The 17,333-nt window shown below is 45.7% G+C and overlaps 1 protein-coding gene across 1 annotated transcript in view; it reads left to right on the forward strand.

Moving 5' to 3' along the window:
* The first annotated feature begins 4,426 nt into the window (after nt 1-4,426).
* The window catches only part of PLEKHB2 (pleckstrin homology domain containing B2), a 50,302-nt gene continuing 37,395 nt past the window's right edge, over nt 4,427-17,333 (forward strand). Inside the window, exon 1 of the mRNA XM_069975541.1 lies at nt 4,427-4,659. The gene's annotated coding sequence lies outside the window, so the exon portion shown is untranslated. The remainder of the gene's footprint in view (nt 4,660-17,333) is intronic.

Consider the following 17,333-nt stretch of genomic DNA (forward strand, 5'->3'; position numbering starts at 1 on the left):
GATCACCTGTCATTCATAGTCTACCAGGGCAGCATACGATACTGAGAGAAGAGGAGTCTGACACATAGCCGCTCTCTTTCAACAGGTCCCACTTTGCTTTAGAGAAGTGGGATCCTGGAAGGTGAGAGAGACTTGCTGTGTGAAGAAGTACACCATTTCTGGGTCAGAGTACAGTACTGGGCTCCCCGACCCTAGTGCATACAGTACCACGATGGGCACAGCTTTGCTCGTCTTACAAAACTTCCACACACACACACACACACACTCTCCACCCACTCGCTGTCTGTGCATGTAATAGCAGAGACAACGAGAGGGGAATGAGGAGGAAGCAAGCGCTGACCCGACAAGTAATACGGCCTTTACACAATGTTACTTGTAATCCAAGACATTTAAAACAGAATGGAGAGGTATAGTTCATGATTTTACACTTAATATAAACAGTAATAAGAAGTTCATGTTATGATCATATTCAAGAAACAGTTATCAAGTGGTGTATGAAGAAAAACAATATCCTTTTATAGGTCCAGTATTAATAATATGGTCATTCATTAGTTAAAACGACTAGTGCCCTTTTTACCGGGCACGCTCGCTAGATGCCGGCATCCCTGCCATCTGATAACGCCGTCCACGCATGTCTCTGAGTGCGTAGAGATTGTAACATCAGAGGTGCCACCAGTACGTTTTCTTAGCTATAATGGTAAGTAATATTTTGTCAGCTCAAATCCTGTAAAAGTAACGGACACCAGATGGAAACCCGCGGAACCCCATTGAAGTCAATGGGATCTTTTGGATATCCGTCTGTATCAGTGTTAATGAACAGACTCTGACGGAGGCTTCAGGAGCCCCAGTGGAAATGTGAACCTAGCCTTGCTCTCTTCTGTGGGTAGGTTTAACTATGCTAGATGGAAAAAAAACTTAAGTTCTGCAAGTTATGTTCCTTAGTGGTTGGGGCATGGCAAATGGAGTTAGAGGGAATCTGTTTGGATTTCTGCAACTCCTTACTAATCAGCCGTTCCTTCTCTAAACTCTGCCCTTGTCCATCCTAAATGCAGCAGCCAGGCTCATTTCCTTGTCCAGCCGCTACATGAAAGCCTCCCCCGTGCCAGTCACTACACTGGCTGCCCTCTCAGCACAGAGTACAATGTAAACTCTTGCTCACCCACAAAGTTCTCCACAATGCTGAACCTCTCTACATCTCTGTCTACCAGCCTACCAGTGCTTTAGGGCCCTATTCCACCAGACGACTATCATTTGCATAATCGTTAACAATTAACAATCTCAAACGACCGCTATTGCAAAAGACCTGAAAACGTTGACTCATTTCCATGGAACGATAATTGTGACTTATGATTGTATTAGCGATCGTTTTATCTTCGCTATTTCTTCGCTATTGTGTTCGTATCTACTGCGGACGACCGAACAACGTCTTATTCAATGCAAACGATTTGCGAACGAGCAACGATACAAATAGGTCCAGGTCTTATAAAGCGATCAACGATTTCTCGTTCGGTCGTTAATCGTTTACTGCATTTCAACCGAATGATTATCGTTTAGATTCGAACGATTTAAAGATTATCTGAACAATAATCGTCCGGTGGAATAGGGCCCTTACTCTCTGCTAATAACTTAAACCTTTATTAGGGTCCATTCACACTAAGGAATTTTCACAGAACTTCATGCGGAGTCCGCCTGCCCCGTTTATTCATTAGGATGTTTTAGGCTGGGTTCACACTAACATTTTCCTTATTTGCTAACAGATCCGTCCATATTAATTGAATGGATAAGGAAAAAACTGATGAGCAGACTGATGCAAACTGATTGCAAGATGTTCTCTTTTTTTCATTGTCCATTTGCATTTTGGCTTTAAAAAACTGTCCATCAGTCAGCATCAGTTTTCATATCAGTTTATTTTTTTCCTTTGGTTTCGCACTTCTTCTGCGCATGCTCAGTGAAAAAACTGATGAAAACTGTTAACTTGCAAACGGAAGTGAACGGAAATACCTTCTGTTTAGATCCGTCCTCATTGACTATAATGTAAAAAAAAAAACGGAAGTGCACTTTCCGTTGTGTTCCGTTTTTTCAAACGGAGGAAAAAAAGCTGCATGCAGGATTTTTCTTTCCGTTCACAAAAACGGAACCATGACGGAATACATGCAAACGGAGCACAATAAAAATACATATAAATGAATGGGTTGTTGGACGGATATGTCAGATTCCGTTTATGTTGTTTAAAAACGGAACTGTGGTAGAGAGAAAAACGTTAGTGTGAACCCAGCCTTATGTGCACTCCACCATCATGTCAATCCTTTGGGTGGAGGGTGTGTGAGACATCCTATTCTTTAGCAGCATAATGAGGGACTTGCCCTAAATAATTAGTCCTGAGCCAAACTGGTCTATAATTGAGATGGCTGGCGATTAAGCATTATGTGGATTATATAGCCCTTTCTAATGGCCCTTTCTAACCCCATAGTAACATCTCCAACTCTTTTCTTCATAGATTGTATGTCCTTGTGAGCAGGCCCTCACTCATGTTTGACCTGATGGTTACATGTCTGACTTTGTCTATATATACCCCCACAATTGTACTGTGCTGCGTAAGATGTAGGTCCTATATAAATAAAATTATTATTAGTCAGAAATCAAATGGTGACCTAATTCAACTTTCTAGTAAATTAGCAACATAAATCAGTGTCCAAGGCAGGCCATAGTTCCTGTTGATTTGGTGATGCCGGTAATATTAGTTCTCCAGTGATAACTACAGAAACCTCCATTAATTCAAAAAGTTATTTATTTCCATCACGTGTCTCTACACATCTTATACACCTCCAATCATAAGCACATTCAGGACCTCTCCGGGGTTGTCAGCTCCCCACTGAGACAAAACAAAGGCAAGAATGTGGATGGAAGAGGAGAATCTTGAACAAAGGAGATCCTTTGTCTCAATAGTAACTCACTCAGAAAAGTAGGGACCAGGCCCTCCAGTATTCCATATGCATTTTGCTTTATGCATATGCTCCAGGAGTCTAGGAAACTCAGAATTCACCAACATTCATATCAAAACCTTGTGAAGTGAACTCCACAGGCGAGTAACATGTATTGTCTTTTATCTGGCAGACCTTGTACATGGAATAGTTCTTCTCTGGCCCAAAATGAGTTCCACTAGAAGTAAATCTTTTTGCAACAAAGAGGAATAGACAAGTTCTTTACCTCATGTAACGACCATGTAATGATGTAACGACCGCAAAAAAATCGTTACACTAAAGATATCGTTCACGTTCCCACACGTATTATGTGTTATCATTTGCTTAAAAAAATCGTTAAGTGCTCGCTAACGAGCGGTCGTTGGAGCGAGTCTATGAACGATAATCGTTCCGTGAAATAGGGCTATTAGTGAGATAGTCACTACAATACACAGGGAATGTGCATGGGTTTCTTTGTTCAACACAGTGAAGGTACTTTTACATAGGATGGATAACAGTGGATGATTTGCATGTGCATTACAGTGCCAGCAAGGTGAACGAGATGTAACCAAATCTTCACTCTAAAAGAAAAAAAAAATCTATTCAGAAAAGGTGATTGAGTTTCCGAGCACATATAGTTGTACCTGGTCCAGACAGCTCACTTTTAGGGAACAGGAACTTCCATTATTGGAAAAGGTACAGGTAACAGAAGTTGGGTTCCCACTTACCAAACAATGATCACATTTGATATTAGAAGACTCCTTAAGGCTGTGCAGGCTGTGGCTGCTGGAAAGGATGATGGCAGAGGGATGCTCAGTGTCCCTCCAGTGCCCTGTGTCCCTCAGTGTCCCCCTGCCATCATCCTCTCCAGCAGTCACAGCCCGCACAGCTCTGGGAGACAGGTCGTGACATCACCATTTTATCCAGGAAGTGACATCACCATGTTATCCAGGAAGTGACATCACCATGTTATCCAGGAAGTGAAGCCTTGATGCAGTAGTAAGTGCAGGGGAAAAAAGCACTTTATAAGCATTTCCCGTAATAAGTGTATATTTAGGATTTGTATAATATTTAAAATCCCATACACCTTTAATAAATGACAGCAGAACAATCGTCTGGCTGTCAGTTATATCTTCTGTGCACTCCTCGTCCTCTCCATACACAGGAAGATTCGGCATGGCCGAGCGTTCCTGTGTTGTCTATAAAGAGGGTAGGGGTAAGACGAAGCTAGAGCTCTCTCGCTGTGGCTTATCTCTCTCTGAACAAAGGGGTCGGACGTGATTTTCTATCACGGCCGATTTCTATAGCCAGCGACATCATCTGTTGAAATCTGTTCTAGGTGGTTCCATACACCTTATACTGGTATCTACAGTGTAGATAAACAATAACATAAGTAGATGTATATACAATCGTATAAATAATTGGAACGGCAGATGTATATAATATGATCGGGCCCCTTTTATTTTTAGTAGAGAACAGCTTCAGAAACTACAAATCCCAACAGCCTCGGGCAGCGAGAGCACATGGGAGCAGCTGCAAGTAAACAGGCAGCAGTCATAAGACTGTAGTGAAGTCACTGAAGGTGGTGCCGGACAGGAACTGACACTTGCCAGCTTCAAGCTGCCAGACCAGAGTGAGAAGGAGGAGAGAGCTATATAAACATAACCACCTGAAGAGGGAGCCACACATAATCTGACAGGTAAGCAGCACCTCTCCACCCTATATGCTAGCCTGCCATAACAATACACATAACTTCTGGAACTTTTCTCTATGATTCTTACATTTGGACAAGATAATACATATGTATAAGGTTGGTTATTACTGTCTCAAGTGGACTGACCAATCAAGAAAGATTTAGAACATGTTAGGAATGTGTACTGCAAGTAAGAGTAATACCAAGACCAGTGTAGTGGTAAGGGCTATATAACCCAGCAATGTACTACAACTATATATGCATTTGTTTGTAAAGCCGTATAATTCTGTCACACTAAGGGTAGGTTCACATCACGACTTACTATATGTTTTGCGTCTATGTGACTCATAGACCAGTGTGTGGAGTTATTTGGGGAACAAAAAAACACATTTTAAAAAATATACATTAAATATATAGCCACAGTTTGAATAACTTTTAGGGTACAAACACATACACAGTATACGCAGCGTATTTCCTGCTGTGATTTGATCTAAATAACTGAACACAGCATCAAATCTGCACCATCAAATTTGCTGCGTATACGGTGTGTGTGTTTGTACCCTGAGGGTACGTTCACACATACCGGACCCGCAGCGGATTTCTCACTGCGAATTCACGAGACCCGCTGCGGATCCCTGCCGAGTAAACTCTATGGGCAGACAAACTTGCAGCATGATTCACATCCCGCTGCGAGTTTGTCCACAGCCTGCCCCGTTAGCCCCCCAGCCAACGGAGCAAATACTTTACCTGGTCCCCGCTCCGGCTTGCTTCGGGGCTCCCGGCACGACCCGCTAGGCCAATCAGTGCGCTGCTCGGCTGCAGCGCACTGATTGGCTGAGCGGGACGTGAAGACACCGGGAGCCCCGAAGCAAGCCGGAGCAGGGACCAGGTGAAGTATAGGCTTCGGCGGCGGGGGGGGGGGGGGGTGTTAATGGGGCGGGCTGCGGACAAACTCGCAGCGGGATGTGAATCATGCTGCAAGTTTGTCTGCCCATAGAGTTTACTGGGCAGGAATCCGCTGCGGATCCGGTATGTGTGAACGTACACTTAATATTTTAACTTAAAAATGTGTATGTTTTTGCCGGAAATAAAGTTGTAGAATTCAATTTATTTAAAATACACACTTCAACAAAGTCAAACGGCGCTGATAATTTAGCTTGTAGTGTGCTGCTGTGGATGCTGTTGAGGAAACAACCTGTACTTCCCAGAATTTGTCAAAATAAATGGTAAACTAAGTGCATCTAGCTATTCTACTTAGAACTCTTATCAGGTCAAGTGCGTAAGATTTTTTCTATGAAAGTCCTTCGTAGATAGTTTTAATATCCAGTTTTCAAACAGGAGATGATGATCATCCACACTTGGAGCGCGCCCCGGCCGGTGGCATGACCTTTACCAGCGTTGGCGTTCCGTGAAAGTTCTCTGTGACATCACAAAGTTTGCTATGGAGTCTCTTAAAGACCACAATTCTTCTTACGTGTTTCAGCGTAACCTTACGCCTTCGCCAGGGATGATGAACAGGGATACATTGAGCAGTATATTTCAAAGGGTTTTCATGTACTGAAACATGGAAGCTTAATGTATTGCAAAATGGTGATGTGTACAAGCCCTAATGCTGGTTTCAATCTTCATCAATCTTTTTGAAACACTGTCACTGCAGTTTGACCCAGGAATAGATCCGGCAGGTGGGAGACATATAAGCGCTTCCATTATTTTACCCATTACTTTTAATCCACTTCTGAAACAAGCATAAGGAAAGATTCATACATGGCGTCTGTTTTAGCTACATATTAGGTTAGGTGCGAATCCCCAGCGAAATCTGCATGTGTTTCATTGCAAATGGTGAAATCTGCAGCATTAGCAGCAATTCTGGAAAATTGCATTAAACACGGATTTGCAGCGGATTTACTTCAATAATGGAGCCGTGTCATCGAGGGACGGCGGATTTCCACCCACTGGGGACTGGCCAGCCCAACTCCAATGCTCCAGGCCGGGTTGGTGCGCAGTAATAGACGCTGTGGATGGGAACTGGGCTGTGGTTTAAAAAGCCCGCACCACCGGCATCCCCATGACAATGCCGTTCTATTCATTGTAAAAACAGAAAAGCAATGCTTTAAAGTGACAGGGACCTTCTTCCTTATAGCATTCATGAGGAACACCATATTTTTTTAAGTTCAGTTCCAGATAACTGATATGAATTTATTAAACAAAAAAAGAAACAAAGAGCTAGACATGAATCAAGGAGTGCACTCCACCATACGATTTATGAAAAATAGAAAAAATAAATTTTATTGAATATAATCACATAGAACACTACACAATACAATTAAAAACACTTAAAAAAGTTCCAATCAGGAACATGCAAATCTATGGTCTACCCACACAATCAATATTGGGCATCAGACCTACGGGGGGTAGCAAACAAATAATATTGTTAACATGACCCAAGTAAGATATATTGGATGTCAAAAAATAAAGAAGTCAAATCCCTAGGCACTGCGTGCAAAAGACTAGTGTTGCCTGGAAAAACAGTATTATACAAAATAGAACCTTGTCAAGTCAGAAAATATAATCAAAAACCATGATAATGGAAACATAAATCCAAATGTCAGCAAAACAGGAAGCCAAGATACTGTACTACAAAAATATCAAAATATATGTATAAAGAGATATCACCCGGAGCAACACAGAATGGATGTCGGTGCCTAAATGGAGCAAGGGTCATGGAGCTAGCACCCCCGGAAAAGAACCCCACGCGTATCGTCACCCTCCGGTGACTTCGTGGCACCCCCGTAGTTTCATGTAATATTTGGTTGAGCCACCTGTCTTTTTGTGTTCAATTGATATGAATTTATTGATACAGGACCCTCTTTGTGTTTTTATGGACTCTCACATCCTTTTGCTGTTCTATCCTCAGTCTTCCTGCATTTTAATTATAACTATCCCCTTAGAGCACCAGCTCTTGGATTCCCAGTAGCCTCTCTGTTTGAGCTTGTAGTTCTATTAATATAGTAAGGTTTTTTTTTTCTTTTACGTTCACTTCATTTAACACATCAGTGACACAGTCTTTTTCCTTATTTACTGGTACTTATTTGGCGCACTGCAGGTTAGTATACCCAGGTCTGCCACATGTAGGCGCATAGCAAAGGGAGGAATGGTGGGATTGTTCCCCTAAGTAGGTAAAAGGTTTGCCCAGCTGATTAACCCCTTAGAGACCAAGCCTATTTGAGCCTTAACCCCTTCACGTCAGCCATCTGTATATATACGTTCATTTTGCACATGCCCCGTGCAGTAGGAATGTACATATACGTTCCGGCTTTGACGGGGCTTTGTGATGAGAACGGGATCGCTGCAGGGACAGCGATCCCGCTCTCATCTGTGTACAGCACCGGAGATAATGAGGATCAGCTGCGATTCCGCAGCTGACCCCCATTAACCCCTTAGTGACCGCCGAAATGGCGGTCACTAATGGGCCGGTGCCGCCGCTGTATTTCATCTCCCCTCACCGTGAATCCACGGTAGGGGGAGATGAAATAAGTAAAAATCAGACCCCAGATCAGCCCCCTAGTGCCCCAGTCACTAACCCCCCCTCCCGCGGCGGCCATCGGATCCAAGATGGCTGCCGCGATCACTGTGAACAGACTAATGTCTGTTCACAGTGATCAAAAAAGAAAAATGAATGAAAGCCCCATGCTCTCCGCCACCGGAGGTAGCGGAGAGCATGGGGCAGTCATCGGGACCCCCCCTGTGGGGTCCCGGTACAAGCGATCAGCGGTATATACTATATACCGCTGATCGCTTGTGCCATGTGCCGCCGGCACTTTTTATCCCCTGTCACCATGAATGATTGGTGACAGGGGATAAAAATTGATGTCCCCCCACCCCCCAAGTCGCCCCCCACCCCCCCCTGTCACCCCCGTCCCCCAGTCACCCCCCCCCCCCTTCCCCATATACTCACCGGATCCACGGAGCTCCTTCCTCCTCGGCGTCCTGGCTGGTTATGAAGTGCGCATGCGCTCCACAACCAGCCAAGCTCTGAAAATTTAAAGTGACAGAGACCAATTTGGTCTCTGTCACTGAACTATGATTACTGTGATAGAAAATATCACAGTAATCATAGTAATACAGTGAAAATGAATGTATAAAGTACAAAAAGTGACAAATATACAAAAAAATAAAACACACACTTTTTATTATAGTAATAATTGCAGTTTACTCCCAAATTACCCCTAACCCCCCCCCCCAGATTACCCGTAACCACCGCAGGTTGCCCGTAACCACCGCACGTTGCCCGTAACCACCACACGTTGCCAGTGACCCCCTCCAGATTGTCCGTAATCACCCCAGATTGCCTGTAACCACCCCAAATTACATGTAACCACCCCAGATTAGCTATAAGCACTTCACTCTATCCGTAACAATTCTAGATTGTCTGTAACCCCTCCAGGTTGCCCCTAACCACCGCAGGTTGGGCATAACCACCCCAGATTGCCCGTAATCATGCCAGATTACATGTAACCCCCCAGATTGCACGCAACCACCGCAGGTTGCCTCTGACCACCGCACCTTGCCTCTGACCACCGCACGTCGCCTCTGACCACCGCACGTCGCCTCTGACCACCGCACGTCGCCTATGACCACCGCACGTCGCCTATGACCACCGCACCTTGCCTCTGACCACCGCACTTCGCCTATGACCACCGCACGTCGCCTATGACCACCGCACCTTGCATCTGACCACCGCACCTTGCCTCTGAACACTGCACCTTGCCTCTAACCACCCCACCACCAGTGACCCCCTCCAGATTGCCCGTAACCACGCCAGATTACAGGTACCCACCTCAGATTACCTATTAGCACTTCAGTTTATCCGTAACCACAGCAGGTTGCCTGTAACCACCCCAGATTGTCCGCAACCACCCCAGATTGTCCGTAACCACAGCAGGTTGTCTGTAACCATACCAGATTGTCTGTAACCACAGCAGGTTGTCCGTATTCACCCCACGTTGCCCATAACCACCCCAGGTTGCCTCTAACCATCCCAGGTTGCCTCTAACCACACCAGGTTGCCTGTAACCACCCCAGGTTGCCGTAACCACAGCAGGTTGCCTGTGACCACCCCATGTTGACCGTATCCACCCCAGATTATCCGTAACCACCCCAGATTACCCGTAACCACCTCAGACTGTCCGTAACCACCCCAGACTGCCCGTAACCACCCCAGACTGCCCGTAACCACCCCAGACTGCCCGTAACCACCCCAGACTGCCCGTAACCACCCCAGACTGCCCGTAACCACCCCAGACTGCCCGTAACCACCTCAGACTGTCCGTAACCACCTCAGACTGCCCGTAACCACCTCAGACTGCCCGTAACCACCTCTAGATTACCCGGAACCACCCCAGACTGTCCGTAACCACCCCACATTACCTGTAATCTAATTTTTTTTATTGTATTTTAGTAACTGCGCTATTCTAATAACTGTTACTAGCTGCGGTTTTGCTCCAGCAAATTGGCGCTCCTTGCCTTCTGAGCCCTGCTGTGTGCCCATACAGTGGTTTATGCCCACATATGGGGTACCGTTGTACTCAGGAGAACCTGCGTTACAGATTTTGGGGTAGATTTTTTCTCCTGTTCCTTGTGAAATTTAGAAATTTCAAACTAAACCAACATATTACAGGGCTCCAGATGGCGACCAAAATGGTCGCCAATGCGACTGACATCTTGCAAATGGCACCCAGATTTATTAATCTGGGCGCCATTTGCGACTGGCCCCGGCGGCGCGCTGTCTCTTTAAGGACTTCCGCCTTCCGCGCCGAATCACGTGGCGCCTCTGCGGCCGTCCGTCCAATGAATGACGGACGTGCTGGATGACGTGTGCGGGGACACGCTTCTCCAGTGACGTCATCCAGCACGTCCGTCATTCATTGGACGGACGGCCGCAGAGGCGCCACACTCCTCCAGCGCTTCTCTCCCGCCTCTCCTCACCCGGCGCCGCGGTTCTTCAAGTTCACCCCAGCGGCACCAAGCTTAGATAGTGGGTGAGTACAACCGGAGGGACGGCAGGGGTGGCGGCCGGCCAGTAATGTGTGTGGGGGGACCGAGGCCTGGGCGGGGGATTGAGGCTACTCGCTCATGGACGAGATCGCCTCTTGTAGGGGGCGGGGCTATGAGGCTGCAGGACATGGAGGGTTCACTGCTGAAATGGACCAACTACTTGTCTGGTAGGTGCTGTGCTGCAGCCAGGGACTGGGAGCTGGCGGGGTTATAGATACAAGTGCGGCTGTGGGCATCGCTGGGGTGGAACTTTATTTTTACAGGTGGAGAAATCCTTTTTGTAGGTGAGCTGGGACTTGTAGTTCTTTGTCGATGCAATGGCTCCTAGGTAAATTTTTTAGTCTGGAGCCCTGTATTATTGGAAAAATTCAAGTTTTTTATTTTTACTGGCCAATTTTGAATACTTTCCTCTAATACCTGTGGGGCCAAAATGCTCATCCTACCCCAAGATGAATTCTTTGAGGGGTGTACTTTCCGAAATGGGGTGACTTTTGGGGGGATTCTATTCTGTAGACACTACAGGGGCTCTGCAAACGCACCTGGTGCTCAGAAACTTCTTCAGAAAAATCTGCAGAGAAAATGCTAATTGGCACTCCTTCCCTTCTGAGCCCGGCTGTGTGCCCATACAGTGGGTTATGCCCACATATGGGGTACCGTTCTACTCAGGAGACCCTGCGTTACAGATTTTGGGGTGAATTTTCTCTCCTGTTCCTCGTGAAATTGAGAAATTTCAAACTAAAGGAACATATTATTGGAAAAATTCGAGTTTTTCATTTTTACTGTCTACTTTTGAATACTTTCCTCTAATACCTGTGGGGTCAAAATGCTCACCACACACCAAGATGAATTCTTTGAGGGGTGCACTTTCCAAAATGGGGTGACTTATGGCGAGATTTTACTCCGCTGGCACTACAGGGGCTCTGCAAACGCACCTGGCGCTCAGAAACTTCTTTAGCAAAATCTGCATTGAAAAAGCTAATTGGCGCTCCTTCCCTTCTGAGCCCTGATGTGTGCCCATACAGTGGTTTATACCGACATATGAGGTACCATTTTACTCAGGAGAACCTGCGTTACAAATTTTGGGGTACTTTTTTCTCTTGTTCCTCGTGAAATTGAGAAATTTCAAACTAAACGAACATATTATTGGAAAAATTCGAGTTTTTCATTTTTACTGTCTACTTTTGAATACTTTCCTCTAATACCTGTGGGGTCAAAATGCTCACCACACCCCAAAATGAATTCTTTGAGGGGTGCACTTTCCAAAATGGGGTTACTTATGGCGAGATTTTACTCCGCTGGCACTACAGGGGCTCTGCAAACACACCTGACGCTCAGAAACTTCTTCAGCAAAATCTGCATTGAAAAAGCTAATTGACGCTCCTTTCCTTCTGAGCCCGGCTGTGTGCCCATACAGTGGTTTATGCTCACATATGAGGTACCGTTGTACTCATGAGAACCTGCGTTACAAATTTTGGGGTACTTTTTTTCTCTTGTTCCTCGTGAATTTGAAAAATTTCAAACTAAAGGAACATATTATTGGAAAAAATTAGAGTTTTTCATTTTTACTGTCTAATTTTGAATACTTTCCTCTAACACCTGTGGGGTCAAATTGCTCATCCTACCCCAAGATGAATTCTTTGAGGGGTGTACTTTCCAAAATGGGGTGACTTATGTTTTTTTTTCTCTCTGCTGACACTACAGGGGCACTGCAAATGCACCTGGCGCTCGGAAACTTCTTCAGCAAAATCTGCAATGGAAAAGCTAATTGGCGCTCCTTCCCTTCTGAGCCCCGCTGCGTGCCCATGCAGTGGTTTACGCCCACATATGGGGTACCGTAGTACTCAAGAGAACATGTGTTACAAATTTTGGTGTGCTTTTTCTCTCAAGTTCCTTTTGAAAATGAGAAACTTTAATCTAAATGTATATATTATTCTGAGATTGTTTTTTCGTAAGATATAGTACTTTATGTTAGTAGCAAAATTTGGTCACTGTCTTGTGTGTTTTTTTTGTGAAAAACATCAAAATATCATGAAAAATTTGCACTGTTGAATTTGAAATTCTCTTCCTCTAAAAAAAGAAAGTCATAGAACATAAATTAGTTGCTAAGTCACATTATCAATATGTCTTCTTTATTCTGGCTTCATTTCGTAAACATATTTTACTTTTTTAGGGTGTTACAGGGCTTAGAAATGTATCAGCAACTTATCAAATTTCATGACATTTCGAAAACAGTTTTTTTTTTCAGGGACCAGTTTTTTTTTTTAAGTGGATTTAGGAGGCTTGTATACTTGAAACCCCCATAAGTGACCTCATTTTGGAAACTACACACCCTAAGGAATTAATCTAGGGGTATAAAAAGCGTTTTGACCCTACAGGGGCTTGAGGAAAGTATTCACCAATAGGCCATAAAAAATTGAAAATAAAAATGTTCAAATAATATATTCGTTGTATCTCATGTCAAGCGACAGGAGAGAAAAAAACACCCCAAAATTTGTAACACAGGTTCTCCTGAGTAGAAAGGTACCTCATATGTGGGCATAAACCTCTGTATGGGCACACAGCCGGGCTCAGAAGGGAAGGAGCGCCAATTAGCATTTTCAGTGCAGATTTTTCTGAAGAAGTTTCTGAGCGCCAGGTGCGTTTGCAGCGTCATTTGTAGTGTCAGCAGAATAGAACTCCTTCAAAAGTCATCCCATTTTGGAAAGTGCACCCCTCAAAGAATTCATCCTGGGGTGCGGTGAGCATTTTGACCCCACAGGTATTAGAGGAAAGTATTCAAAATTAGAAAGTAAAAATGAAAAAATTGCCTGGTTACGGGCAATCTGGGGGTGATTACTGGCTATCTGGGGGTGTTTAAAGGCAATCTGGGGTGGTGACGGGCAATCTGGGGGTGTTTAAAGGCAATCTGGGGTGGTGACGGGCAATCTGGGGGTGTTTACTGGCTATATGGGGTGGTGACTGGCTATCTGGGGGTGATTACTGGCTAGCTGGGGGTGTTTAAAGGCTATCTGGGGTGGTGACAGGCAATCTGGGGGTGTTTACTGGCTATCTGGGGTGGTTACGGGCAATCTGGGGTGGTTACGGGCAATCTGGGGGTGTTTACTGGCTATCTGGGGTGGTAACGCACAATCTGGGGGTGTTTACTGGCTATCTGGGGTGGTGACGGGCAATCTGGGGGTGTTTACTGGCTATCTCATGGTGTTTACTGGCAATCTGGGGTGGTTACGGGCAATCTGGGGGTGGTTACGGGCAATCTGGGGGTGTTAACTAGCTATCTGGGGTGGTAATGGACAATCTGGGGTTGTTTACTGGCTATCTAGGGGGGTTTACTGGCTATCTTGGGTGGTTATGGGCAATCTGGGGTGGTTACGGGCAATCTGGGGGTGGTTACGGGCAATCTGGGGGTGGTTACTGGCTATCTGGGGGTGTTAACTGGCTATCTGGGGTGGTGACGGGCAATCTGGAAGTGTTTACTGGCTATCTGGGGTGGTGACGGGCAATCTGGGGATGATCACAGGCAGTTTTGGGTGGTAATGGGCAATCTAGGGGGGGTGACAGGCAATCTGGGGTGGTTACAGGCAGTCTGTGGCAATTTGGGGTGTTACGGGCAGTCTGTGGCAATCTGTGGTGGTTATGGGCAATCTGGGGTGGTTACGGGCAGCCTGTGGCAATCTGGGGTGGTTACGGGCAGTCTGTGGCAATTTGTAGTGGTTATGGGTAGCCTGTGGCAATCTGGGGATGTTTATTGGCTATTTGGGGTGGTTACAGGCAATCTGGGGATGTTTACTGGATATCTGAGGTGGTAATGGACAATCAGGCGTGGGGGGGGGCGGGTTACGGGCAGTCTGTGGCAATCTGGGGTGGTTATGAGTAATCTGAGCAGTTACAGGTAAACTGGAGTGGTTATGAATAATCTGGCGTTGTTACAGGTAATGCGGGGTGGTTACAGGTAATCTGGGGTGGTTACAGGTAATGCAGACAGGGCCGCTATCAGGGCAGTATTGGCAGTACAGTTGTAAGGGGCCCGGGCCCAAACTAGAATTCAGGGGGCCCGCTGAAGCTCCTCACAACTGTACTGCACACACACACAGCTCCTGCTGTCTGTCAGCATCTATCACGAGCAGAGCTGAGAGAAGACACAAGCAGGGCCCCCTCCTCACTCCCTCCGGGCCTCTCCCCAGCCACCTCGGTACCTTCTCTGGCTGCGTTCTCTGTTGGGACAAGAGGAGCAGGAGGGGGAGGGGCCCGGGCCGGCTGTGTGCAGGAGAGAAGAAGAAGATGACTGCACCTCATGCTGCCCCAGACTTTCCCTGAAGAGAATGTAAGTGTGTGTGTGTGTTAGTGAGTTCTGTGTGTGTGTTAGTGAGTTGTGTGTGTGTGTGGGTTTGTGAGGTGTGTGTGTTAGTGAGTTGTGTGTGTGTGTGGGTTTGTGAGGTGTGTTTGTTTGTTTGAGAGTTGGGGGGTCACCTGGAGTGGGGGTTAGGCTACCACCCTGTGCACACCAGATAGTAATGGTGAGCACAGCACTGGATATCTGTATCATCAGCCCCTCTGTGCTGTATGCTGAAACTTGTACAATTATAGCTAAAAGATGATGCTTGGTTCTTTATAAAGTGAGAGGCTAATGAAGTTCTGCAGCAGCTGAGAGGTGTGTATTATGAGGTTCTGCAGCAGCTGAGATGTGTGTATTATGAGGTTCTGCAGCAGCTGAGATGTGTGTATTATGAGGTTCTGCAGCAGCTGAGATGTGGGTATTATGAGGTTCAGCAGCAGCTGAGATGTGTGTATTATGAAGTTCTGCAGCAGCTGAGAGGTGTGTATTATGAGGTTCTGCAGCAGCTGAGAGGTGTGTATTATGAGGTTCTGCAGCAGCTGAGATGTGTGTATTATGAAGTTCTGCAGCAGCTGAGAGGTGTGTATTATGAGGTTCTGCAGCAGCTGAGATGTGTGTATTATGAGGTTCTGCAGCAGCTGAGATGTGTGTATTATGAGGTTCAGCAGCAGCTGAGATGTGTGTATTATGAGGTTCTGCAGCAGCTGAGGTGTATGATGAGGTTCTGCAGCAGCTGAGGTGTATGATGAGGTTCTGCAGCAGCTGAGGTGTATGATTAGGTTCTGCAGCAGCTGAGGTGTATAATGAGGCTCTGCAGCAGCTGAGGTGTAGTATGATGTCTGCTTACCTTCATAATACAACTCAGCTGCGGCATAACATCATCATACACCTGAGCTGCTGCAGAACATCATAATACACCTGAGCTGCTGCAGAACATCATAATACACCTGAGCTGCTGCAGAACATCATAATACACACCTCAGCTGCTGCAGAACCTCATCATACACCTCAGCTGCTGCAGAACATCATCATACACCTCAACTGCTGCAGAACATCATAATACACCTGAGCTGCTGCAGAACATCATAATACACACCTCAACTGCTGCAGAACCTCATCATACACCTCAGCTGCTGCAGAACATCATCATACACCTTTAGCTGCTGCAGAGCCTCATCATACACCTCAGCTGCTGCAGAACATCATCATACACCTCAGCTGCTGCAGAACTTCATCATAAACCTAAGCTGCTGTAGAACATCATAATACACCTCAGCTGCTGCAGAACCTCATCATACACACTTCAGTTGCAGCAGAACATCATAATACACACTTCAGTTGCAGCAGAACATCATAATACACACTTCAGTTGCTGCAGAACATCATTTTAATTTTATCCTCAGGCAGCAGAAAAGCTAGAATTGGCCCTGTGTATTAGTAGTATGGATGTAAATATAAAATGTACATACGTGTATATATCTGTTTAAAGTGTGACTGTATGTAATGTATACAGTGTGTGTTGTGTGTATATGATGTATGTAATATATATAGTATGTGCTGTGTGTATACGATGTATGTGTGTTATATTAATGGGGGTCATCTCTTCATGGTAAGCCCTGATATTTTGTCAATCTGTTATTTTACCCAGCAATGACGTTGGCACTCGGGAAATTACAGGTGTAAATAGAGAAGATATTTTTGTGTGAGCCATGACTACTTCGCCATTGAGGGCCGCCCACATGACTACATGGGGTAATTTACATATGGTTTTTCAAAGTTGTTTTTTTGGGGACGACTGGGGGGCCCAGACACTTTGAGTGTACGGGGCCCAGAAATTCCTGATGGCGGCCCTGAATGCAGAGTGGTTACAGGTAATCTGGGGTGGTTACAGGTAATGCGGGGTGTTTACAGGTAATCTGGGGTTGTTACAGGTAATGCGGGGTGGTTACAGGTAATCTGGGGTGGTTACAGGTAATGCGGGGTGGTTACAGGTAATCTGGGGTGGTTACAGGTAATCTGGGGTGGTTACAGGTAATCCAGGGTGGTTACAGGTAATCTGGGGTGGTTACAGGTAATCCAGGGTGGTTACAGGTAATCTGGGGCACTTAACTTTTTTTCCCTTGTCACCACTGATTTATGGTGACAGGGAATAAAGTGCTGGCAGCATTTGGAACAAGTGATCAGTGGTATATAGTATATACTGCTGATCACTTGTACCAGGACCACATTGGGTTACATTGCACCATGCTCTCCGCCATCTCTGGTGGTGGAGAGAATGGGAGTTTTATTTTTC

Source organism: Dendropsophus ebraccatus, chromosome 6 (genome assembly GCF_027789765.1).
Source record: "Dendropsophus ebraccatus isolate aDenEbr1 chromosome 6, aDenEbr1.pat, whole genome shotgun sequence".
NCBI classification, from domain to species: Eukaryota; Metazoa; Chordata; class Amphibia; order Anura; family Hylidae; genus Dendropsophus; species Dendropsophus ebraccatus.